The sequence below is a fragment of the Vespa crabro genome, chromosome 3, assembly GCF_910589235.1.
Source record: "Vespa crabro chromosome 3, iyVesCrab1.2, whole genome shotgun sequence".
Taxonomy (NCBI): domain Eukaryota; kingdom Metazoa; phylum Arthropoda; class Insecta; order Hymenoptera; family Vespidae; genus Vespa; species Vespa crabro.
The window spans coordinates 8,426,937-8,437,661 of NC_060957.1; the positions used below are offsets into that span (position 1 = coordinate 8,426,937).

Below are 10,725 nucleotides of genomic sequence, written 5' to 3' on the forward strand. Positions count from 1 at the left end.
GAAATTATATTCTTGTCTCTTTCATTTTATACAATGTTAAATGAAACAACTATTAAATTTATAATGACAAAAGGAGAACAAAATTTATTATCGAAAATCATTAATTAATCGAAATTATCAATTTCTCTCTCTCTCTTTCTCTCTCTCTCTCTTTCTCTTTCTTTTCTTTTTCATCTTCTTTTTTTTTGTCGCCCAAAGAAAACAATAAGACGTAATTTTTTATCGTGTCTAAAAATAAAAAAGAACAAAAAAAAAATAAGAAAAATTATCTAATGCAAATCTTATAACTATTGTTACATTACATATTATATACGTGTATAAAATTATTATCATTTTCGCGAATATATGCCGAAGATCTATTTTGTGACAAAACAATGAAATAAAATAGATAGATGGACGTGAATGTCTATTATAAGAGGTTGAACATATCGCGTGTCCTTTTCTCTCTCTCTCTCTCTCTCCCTTTCGAACTAACAACTAGAATTGACTAGTACACGGTGAAGTTGAGAAAAACAGATGATCAATCGTAACATTGAACAAAATTGACTCGAGTTAGAATGTCCGTCTTGTTCTGGCTTGTTCTGCGAAAACAAATGTGCATTCTCTGTGCATTTCTATTTTAACAAACAATAGGCAGGAATATGTATCAAGTCATCTTAGTAACTGAAGAAACGATAATCCAACGAACACTCGTACACATGTAATATTACCGGTTGAATTGAATAAGACGATGACGATGGATAGACGTAGTAGGCCTCGTAACATTAATACAAAGAGACGACGACACGTACAACAACTCGTATTATTATCGACCAATGTTTCTATCTCGCTTCAAATGCAAAGTGAATTTCTATCGTCTATAGCAACAAAGAGATGCAAGGACAACAACAAAAAAAGAGTCTTTTATTCCATCGTCGACTCTCTTGTCCCAATCCCGTTTTAATCTAATTATCTCAAAAAGAAAAAAAAACATCCGAAACAACGTAATCTCTGTTGATTGTTTTTCTTTCTTTAAAAATTCCATTTTTTTTTCTTCTTTTTCTTTTTTTTTTGTTTCCTTCTTTTTAATTTTAATTTTTCGCACTGTATGAGATAACCATTGATACGATAGTAGATAATTAGTGTGTTTTCATATTTCTTTTTTTTTTTTCTAAGAATTCTTAAGTCACCATTTATGTAACACTTTTTATATTCAGTCAAGAATAACAATCAGATATGATTGAATTTCATTTGAAAAATATTACTTTCAAAATATACAATATATATATATATATATATATATATATATATATATATATATATATATATATATATTTATATACGAAATCAAATTGTTGAAACTGAATCGAGAAATAAACAAGGAAAATAATTATAATACAAATATATAATAATATGTCATTTTGACGTACACGTTGTTTATTCCTGTGGGAATAAATAAAATTTTCAATTTTAACATACATAAATACATACACAAATAAGTTAGTAATATACAATTATAATATTTATGTGTACTAATTAAACTACATTAATATATCATGTAAGCGTGTGATGTACCAATTTACATTAGTAAAGTTAAACACATATATATATATATATATTTATTTATTTATTTATCGTAACAATAGTTATATTATAAGATTTATATCAGATAATTTTTTCATTCCTATCTTTCTTCCTTTATTTTTTCACTTTTCTCATAATTTCTATAAAAAAAAATTATAATTTCTTATTAATTATTCATTTCACTATAATCTAATATTTATACGAATTAAGAAATTAAATTAAAATCATTTATATTTTCTTTCAATTATAATTCTAATAATGTTTCATCGAGAAGATCGATACGAGATAAGAAATACATAAGAAGATATAGCTACCATATTTACTCTCTCTCTCTCTCTCTCTCTCTCTCTCTCTCTCTCTCTCTATTTCTCTCTCTTTCTCTTTCTTTTTCTTATCAAAAAAAGAAAATAATTAATGATGAGAAAGAAACGAGACAGAAGTTAGAAGATAACGGTTAAAGAAGGTAGAAGGAGAAATTCTGAGAAGTCATGAACAAGTCGCGAGTTTGCATTTCGTTGGCAGGAATCTTTACTTCCTTTTCTTTCTCTCTCTCTCTCTCTCTCACACACACACACTCTCACTGTCTCTCTCTCACTCTCTCTCTTTCTCTTTCTTACTACCTCTCTTGGTTTCTCGCGTTTCACATCGTAAACCTTCTTCTATACTTTTACAGAGCACGGCGAAATCCGATATGACGGACTTATCGGCTCTGTTATAAGTCATCGTAAAGACTACAGACTTCATTCGTTATCTCTATCTCTTTCTTTCTCTTTCTTTCTATTTCTGTTCTTTGCAGAGCGCAGCTTTTCTTGGGGGGGTTTTTTTTTCAGGTACGAAGAGAATATTCGAGGACAAATGCCTTGTCAAAAGATGAGAACCAACCCTCGGAAACCAGAGCTCGCGCGTGGGGGAAAGGGTTGGGGGTGGCGGGGGGTAGAGGTTGCGCAGGCAAGCGGATGGGTGGTAAGTGGAAAGAGATGGAGGAAGAGGATGGATGAATGGGGATGGGGAGGGGGTGAGGGGGGACGGGAGTAAATGATGGGGAAGTTATAAAGACAAAGGAAATGCAAGAGTCCGTAGTATTAACGGAATACTACTTATTTCTGCGTAATGAGAAATACGACCTGTTCTCATATAAATTTTGCTCGGTCTGGAGGAACCTTTTGTTATATCCACCAGTCGTCCGTGCGAAATCCGATTATCCTTCTTACCGTTTCTGGTCGACGAACCGATTACATCGACCGAAAGAAATATATATATATATATATATATATATATATATATATTATACATTATAAAATTTTCAAAAGAAATATATATATAGTATATATATATATATATATTCATATATACATATATATACTTTTCTTTCAGCGCGATCAAACAGAACGATCGTATTTGATTCGATTTTACAACGACAAAAATATTGTAATTTATTATCGAAATTAAAACGAATTTTAACGTGGGATTCTTTTTCTTCTTTATGACAAGAAAAAAAAAATATCTAACTATCGTATCACTTAAAAACAAATCTTTTCTATCGTTCTCTCTCTCTCTCTCTCTCTCTCTCTCTCTCTCTCTATTTATCACGTACTTTCTAAAGAAAAGATATCGAAATAAAAAAAATAATTAAATAAATAAATAAATGAAAAAAATAAAAAATAAAAAAGAAACATTATAATTAATTCGACTCGACAGAAAATATTGTTATACGAGAGAATAGAGAGATCGAGGACAAATTGTTCGTTTCAAGAAATTGAACGAACTTTCATATGAAATAAAAAGAAAAGAAAAGAAAAAAAAAAAGGAAGAAAGAAAAAAGTAGTATGAAAAATGTTTGAAGTTTCCTCTATTCGAATCTCTTACGGATTTCCGTGGGAAAAGACACTTTCTGGAAAAATGGCGCTCTCTGACGAGGCTTGCTCACGACAGATCTTCGATTATATCGGCTGTTTTGTCCTGTTGCTTTCAAAGAAAACTTTCTTCTTTTCGATTGAACAAGGATAAACGGAAAAGCGTCCCTTTTGTTTGTCCACTCATAGAGAGTTTGAGATTTCTCGCTTGAAGCTTCCTATCGAAATAATCGGAAATACTAAAAATGCATTCTTTCTCTTTCTCTCTCTCCCTCTTCTGTTCTCATACTTGTTCTCACTTTCTCACTTTCTTTCCTTCTCTCTCCCTCTCTCTCTTTTTCTCTTTTGTTCTCATACTAGTTCTCTCTTTCTCTCTCTCTCTCTCTCTCTCTCTCTCTCTCTCTCTCTCTCTCTTTCTCTCAATTTTTCTCTCTTCTAAAACATTTCATTTCGTAAACATTGATATTAAAAATTAACATTCAAAATAATACGGATAATAATAAAAGCAATTCGCCCAAATGTACGATCTGTTCATGTATTAATAAATATTCTCATTCTCGATTGAAAATATTAAAAAATGTTTAAATATTAAGTTATCTATCAATTATAGATCGATGATCATGATAATAATATTAATAATAAAAATAATTTTCAATGTTAAATTTGTTTGATTATTAAATCGATTAATAATTCTCCTTTTCAATTATGAAGTTTCCTCAAAATGAAATCATTGTAAACGTTCGATTGAAAATACGTTCTCTTTATTTTTTTTCAAAGATACTTATAATTTTGTGAATATTAGATTGATCAACAATGAAAATTTTTTTAACTCGGAGATAATTAATTACCAATGATTTCAACGTCAAAATAAAAATTAATATGAATCTTAGAACTCATTTTTAGCTCTTATTCATAAAATGTAACTCATTTAATTTGATTATTATATACACAGAAAATTTTGATTCATTATTGCCCATATTTTGTTTATTACGTTTCCTTGTATTTTCGATTAAGAAAAATAACAAATTATTTTATTATTATTTTCATTGGACGACTGTGTTACTTACGTTTAATATTTAATTATTTACGTTAAATAAATTAATTTTTTCTTTTATAACTTAAAATTAGATAGCATTTGATCATTTTTATAGGAGAAAAACATATCTTAAAATATACATTTATTTTAACAGATTTATATTATCAAGTACATACTGACAAGAGGAATTAATAAATTATCTATAATAATAGAAATAATATTCGTTGTTTAATTTGTTCTTTTTTTTTTATTTTATTTATTTATTTTTTTTTTTTCTTTTTTTCTTATACTCCGACGGATATTCTTTTTCTCCATATCGAAGAATGCGCTTAAAGGGAATTTACGAAGTATAGAGAGTGCTTCACGCATAATTCCGTACAGTTAATTAACAGGGAACTCGTTTGGAATGTTCGATGCATCGAATGGCACGTAACAGCTTAGGAAACAATTTCAATAATCACGTTTAAGATCATTGTTTGAGGATCAATCGTGCTTTATCGAAGGTTTCATTAACGTTCGATACAATAATCGATTTGTCCTTCAACTTTATCCTTTATCGTCTACATAGTATTTTCTTTTATCTATAACGGAAAAGCTTATAAACGGTTTAACTATCAAAGCATCGAACAAGAAAGAAATCGATTTTATCAACTATGTACCTATTACTATCACTATGATTATTATTATTATTGTTACTATTACTATTACTATTAGAAAATATTAAAAATAACAGACAATTCTCCTATAACGCGGTAATTTAATTTTAAAAATACGGTTTCGATATAACGCAGTAAAAAAAGAGAGAGAGAAAATAAAGAAAGAAAAGAAAAAAGAAAAGAAAAAAGAAAGACGAAATATTACGATCCTATATTACGATACTTTAAGAATAATCGGTTTTAATATAAGCACAGTATATGAAATTTGTTGCAAGTAAATATAACAAGCGATGAAGATATTTATTATTATTATTAAAAGAATACAATTTAAATTTCTACAAACATTTACGATGAGAATTAGAAGATTTTTTTGATTAGTTGAATTTGTAAAATTTTTTTCTTATAAAGTTTATTAAAAAAAAAAAAAGAAAAAAAAAATTCTCGGATTTTCAATAACATTCTATTTGAACGTTAACATTGATCGATCTATATTATTCTTAAATCATTCAAAAATTTCACGATCGCAAATAATGTTTCATATAAGAATGTCAAATTTAATATGAAACGAAATACCGAACATTTATTATATTTCTAAAGTATTTTTAATATCATGATTTTCATATTTCAACAGAAAGTATTTATATAATTTATATTCGTAATTTCTTATAACGTGGCTTCGATATAACGCTATTACCACAAATTAATCGTGTTATAGAAACGTTACCCGGTATCATTTGACGTCTACAAAGTTTTTATTAATTAATTAGATGACATTCCAAGATACACAACAACAACAATAACAAAAATAAATTAAAATAAAGAAAAGAAAAAATAAGACAATAAAAAGTAAAGTAAGAAAAGAGAAATAAAAGATAGAGAGAGAGAGAGAGAGAGAGAGAGAGAGAGAAAGAGAAAGAGAGAAAGAGAGAGAGAGAGAGTTGATATGAAAATCAAGAAAAACGCTTTTATCCAACTAACATGTTTTGTACTGTCCATCGCGTAGCGACCCAGTTTATTTGATCTGTGAGTAATCCGTCACGGGTGTGAAACGTAAAAACATTTTATTACGTAATCTAAAAAAGAAAAAAAAAAGAGAAAAAAAGAAGAAAAAGAGAATGGGACACCGTTGCAAAGTTATGTTAAGTCAGTATTACTATTTTTAATCTGATAGGAGAGGAACTCTTTTTTATCGATAACCTTCGATACTTCCAAGATATTCTCTCTCTCTCTCTCTTTCTCTTTCTCTTTCTCTCTCTCTCTCTCTCTCTCTCTCTCTCTCTCTTTCTTTCTCTTTCTATTTTTCTCTCGCGCGCACACTTTTGTAAGCTTTATCGAAGAAATAAAACTAAAAAGGTAAACCCTCGATATATGAACTTTTCACTTTTTTGAAAGAACTTTCAAATCCTACCACAACGAAGGGCAATCGTTAGAATGAATTTTTTAAATGACTAGAAGAAGAAATAAACGCTGGAAAGAGAGAGAGAAAGAGAGAGAGAGAGAGAGAAAGTGTGTGAAAATTCTCTCTTCGAAAAAGGAGCTTGCGTTATACCTTTTGCTGGCTTAGCTAATGGGTAAACTTTCGAAAATGACTTTCGCATTTTCTGTTATGAACCGTGTTAACCCTTCCGCCCTCTACTCTCGTAAAAGCATATCCGATGTGATCTAAAGAATACAAGATGGACATTTGTAATTTATGTAAAAAGTTCATATAATATATGTATGTGTGTTTTGGTAAATATGTCGTTAATAAATAAACGTCTATCCAAAATGTAGATCTTAATGGATATATATATATGTGTGTGTATACATTGATATTTAAGATAGTTCGATTATTTAAATTTAACAGATGGTTACTATTAAAAGTCAAACGGAATTAGATTTAATGAAATAAAGATTTAATAAATCTTGAAATGTTAATAATGTGGGATTGGGGATTCCGCTGGTTCTAACAGAGTATAAAAAATACGATTGTGTATAAAACAAACAGAACGATTATTAGACAAAAGATGAAAGAAAGGGTTCAGACGTTAGTCATATCTCTATGTGTGTCAAGTCAGTCGGTAATATAATAATGAAATAAAAGTCTCTATGCGCAATGGAGACAAGTCAACCGGTGATTAAACAATTAGCATGTATGAGTAATTATTTGCATGTGTACGAGACAAGTCGATCCGAGGAATAAAATAAGAAAGTCCGTGGAAGATTGATCGACGCTGAAAAAAAAAAGAAAAGAAACAATCAATCGGAAGAATAACGATAACATTGCATCGAAAGAATAGACTTAAAGGGAATTACGTAAAAGAATAAAAAATAGTTTGTATAGAATAGTTTGTACCTTGACAAGAGATATACTGTAGATAACTATAAATATCGGGAGAAATTAATCGAAGAAAGTATGATATCGTATCTGTCCTTGAAAGAGTATGCGAAAGAAGAATGGCGTAAGAAAAACCATGATCGAAGAAAGTGTGGCCTATCCTTTGAGGAAATACATCGATGCGATGTAATAAGGTAGAAACAACGAAATTAGGCTAAAGGTATATACTAAAGAATGAAAGGAAAGATAAGAAGGACAACGAGATAACGAAAAAAGGACTCAAAGGATCGGACAGTCTTAAAGTAGACCTACGGTGAAACGCATTAGAGAGAAGAGTAACGAGTCTTGAGTATACGAGCCAGAGTCACATCAGAATTGAGTTGAGTCCTCTGAATGGAAACCAATGAATTGTGACTTCAAAGCAAAGAGTTAAGTCCTGAGTTTAATGTGGTGAATTATGAATAGATTCACGTAAAGAGGCATCCGAGTAAAGAGCAACGCGTGAACGGGTGGGTATCGACTAAAGGTTCTGAGTTAACCAGCCGCGTCACGACCAAGTAAAGTATTAAGAGTTAAGTCTGGAGAAGTAGTCCGTTTAAAGAGTTAAGTTCTTAGTTCGAACAGAATTTATGCGAGAGACACTTTGTATTTTAGCTTTAGGATTTTAGTTATAATAGTGTTTTATTTGTTATATTTGTTAACAAAACTCCTTCTTACTGAAAGAGTATAGCATGTCAAGTTCTATCAGTACATATCTCACAACGTAGGATTACGAAGAATTTCCTATAATAATTGTTGTCTCCTTTTTTCTTTTTCTTTTTTTCTTTCTTTCTTTCTTTTTTTTTTTTTTTTTTTTTTTTAATTCATTTTGGCTTCTAAGATTAAAACGTAAGTACTTAAGTATGTACATACGTTCTTTACGTAAGTTTCGTTTGAATTGAATTTTCTTTCTTCTCTCTCTCTCTCTCTCTCTCTCTCTCTCTCTCTCTCTCTCTTTCTTCCTTTAACATACGTAAACGAAAAAAAAATTACATATGACGTAATCGTGAGAAAAAGTTGTGGACAAAAAGTTAAGCCAATCCGTCTCGGTTATCAACTTATATTGTTGAAACCAATTAAATTGAACAAGATTGCACTTTTTTAAGTATCAAAAAAAAAAGAAAAAAAAAGAAGAAACAAAGACGAAGAAAATCGCTAAATAAAATAATAGGACAGAGAATTAAGACCGCAAAATTGTTCAGACGGCTGACCGCAAGAACCCAAAATAATAAGAATAGTATGGTGAAACGAGCCTGCTATTGATGTTGCGTTAATATAATAAGAATACGAGAGAAAGAGAGAGAGAGAGATAGCTCGTAATGCAGTCAAAACAATGCTTATATCTATGCATATATATATATATGTGTGTGTGTGTGTGTGTGTGTGTGTGTGTATGGATGTACGTATGTACATATATTCAAGTATATATACAGATACAAAAAAGCTTGTTAACCAGGATGCTTAAGAGTCTCTTAACGTTGTCTAATTATTTTTCTTAGGTTCTTGTTAGACGTCTAATACGACGTAACGTATAAGTCAAAGTACTTCCTGGTGTTGTCCAATTAGATTAGAAAAAGAATAAGAGAGAAAGAGAGAGAGAGAGAGAGAGAGAAAGATAGAGATAGATAGAGATGGTAATTAAGAGATCGTTGAACGATAAGGAATTAAAATGGACTTACCGATTGCAGAGTAGAATAGGAGAAACGCTGAGGCTGCTCGAGTAGCTCTCATGTTGAATAACGACGTTGCTTTCTTTCCTCCTTTCGACATATTTCTACGACGAAAAACAGTAGAAAGTAAAGGTAGAAATGGTCCTTTCCTACGGGCGCCTCATAATCTTCTTCCTTGCCCAATGCTTTCTTATATGTTTCTTCTTTTATCTCTTTATTTTCTTTCTCCTTTTCTTTCTTTCCTGAGACCGTCTTTCAGCGGACCGCCATTATGCTTCCATATGACGACGGTGTTAATTAACGCTCTTTCACACCGACGCCACACACGTGGTTGTTAATAACTTCGTTCGACGCGTTTGCTTTAGAGACCACCGTCGTCTTCTTTTTCTTTTACTTTCTCTCTCTCTCTCTCTCTCTCTCTCTCTCTCTCTCTCTCTCTGTATAGCGAGAGAGAGAGCGTTACTTTACGATCTCCGAGTCTTCCTCCTTTTTCGATCGTTAAATGCACACCTCGATATATTCTCTCTTCTCTTTGCAATAACGTCTTCTTTAGAGATCTTTCAACAGCGTTGATCAGATTTTTCTTTCATAAGGAAGGAAGAAAGATATATATATATATATATATATATATATATGTGTGTGTGTATATAGATAGATGGATAGACAAGATAGATACATAGATAGATGGACAGATAGATGAATAGATAGATATAGAGATAGAAAATAGAGGCAAGAAGTAACTAGAATCTTCCTGGGGGCTAATTAAGATGAAGGATGACCATCGATAATTGTTCCTCTTCGATGTAGAATTCTCTTCTTTTCTCTTTCCTCTTTTCTTTTCTTTTCTGTTTTCCTTCTTATTCACTTTGTATCCGATGTTGTTATTACCTAACAAAGTTGGGGAAATACCGTCTGATAAATAAATACTCTATGTTAGTTTCTACGTAGGCGTCGATATCGCCGGTAGTGGATTATATTATTATACTAGTTACGAGAGCTGGTGAAAGAGTTGATCGGTCGATCAGGCGACCTGTTTTGTTTATATCCGTTCTAGACCACCTAGCAACTTCTCTTTTTCAATGTCACCGAATAGATGACATTGAAAATGACTCTTTGTCATAATAAAATTACGGGATATATATAAATGATTTCATTGTTAATTCAATGCTATTGGACAATCCTCTCGAACGATGATGACGTATGTATATGTGTACATTACATATGTCTGATATTACGTTATAATTAAAATCGGTCATGTGAATCGTCGTAGGAATGAGGAACGTCATTTAAAATAACAAACGATTTTACACTCTTTTATACTATGTTTGTCTATGCACGTGTGTATCAAATGATTGTCTATTTATAGAAATAATTGTTGCATAATATCGATTATTATGCAATATTAAATCGATACTTTGTTATTTAAACGTTTTAATTAAACAACATTCTTCAATCATTAGATCTAAATTTAAAAAAGTTCGATCCATTTTATAATTATTTTCTATTCTTTTTCTTATACCTGAATACTTTTGAGTGTAAAAAAGAAAAAGGAAGAAAAAGAACAAAAAAAAAGAAAGAAAAGAAAGATCGT

The 10,725-nt window shown here is 30.6% G+C and overlaps 1 protein-coding gene and 1 long non-coding RNA gene across 2 annotated transcripts in view; both read right to left on the minus strand.

Annotated features, from left to right (window-relative positions):
* LOC124422726 (cysteine-rich motor neuron 1 protein-like) overlaps positions 1–10,725 on the minus strand; it is a 314,191-nt gene that overhangs the window by 177,798 nt on the left and 125,668 nt on the right. The gene's annotated exons all lie outside the window — the stretch shown is intronic.
* Positions 1–10,725, minus strand: part of LOC124422727 — a 69,725-nt gene that overhangs the window by 22,521 nt on the left and 36,479 nt on the right. Inside the window, exon 2 of the long non-coding RNA XR_006941912.1 lies at positions 9,144–10,022. This is a non-coding gene — a long non-coding RNA (uncharacterized LOC124422727). The remainder of the gene's footprint in view (positions 1–9,143; positions 10,023–10,725) is intronic.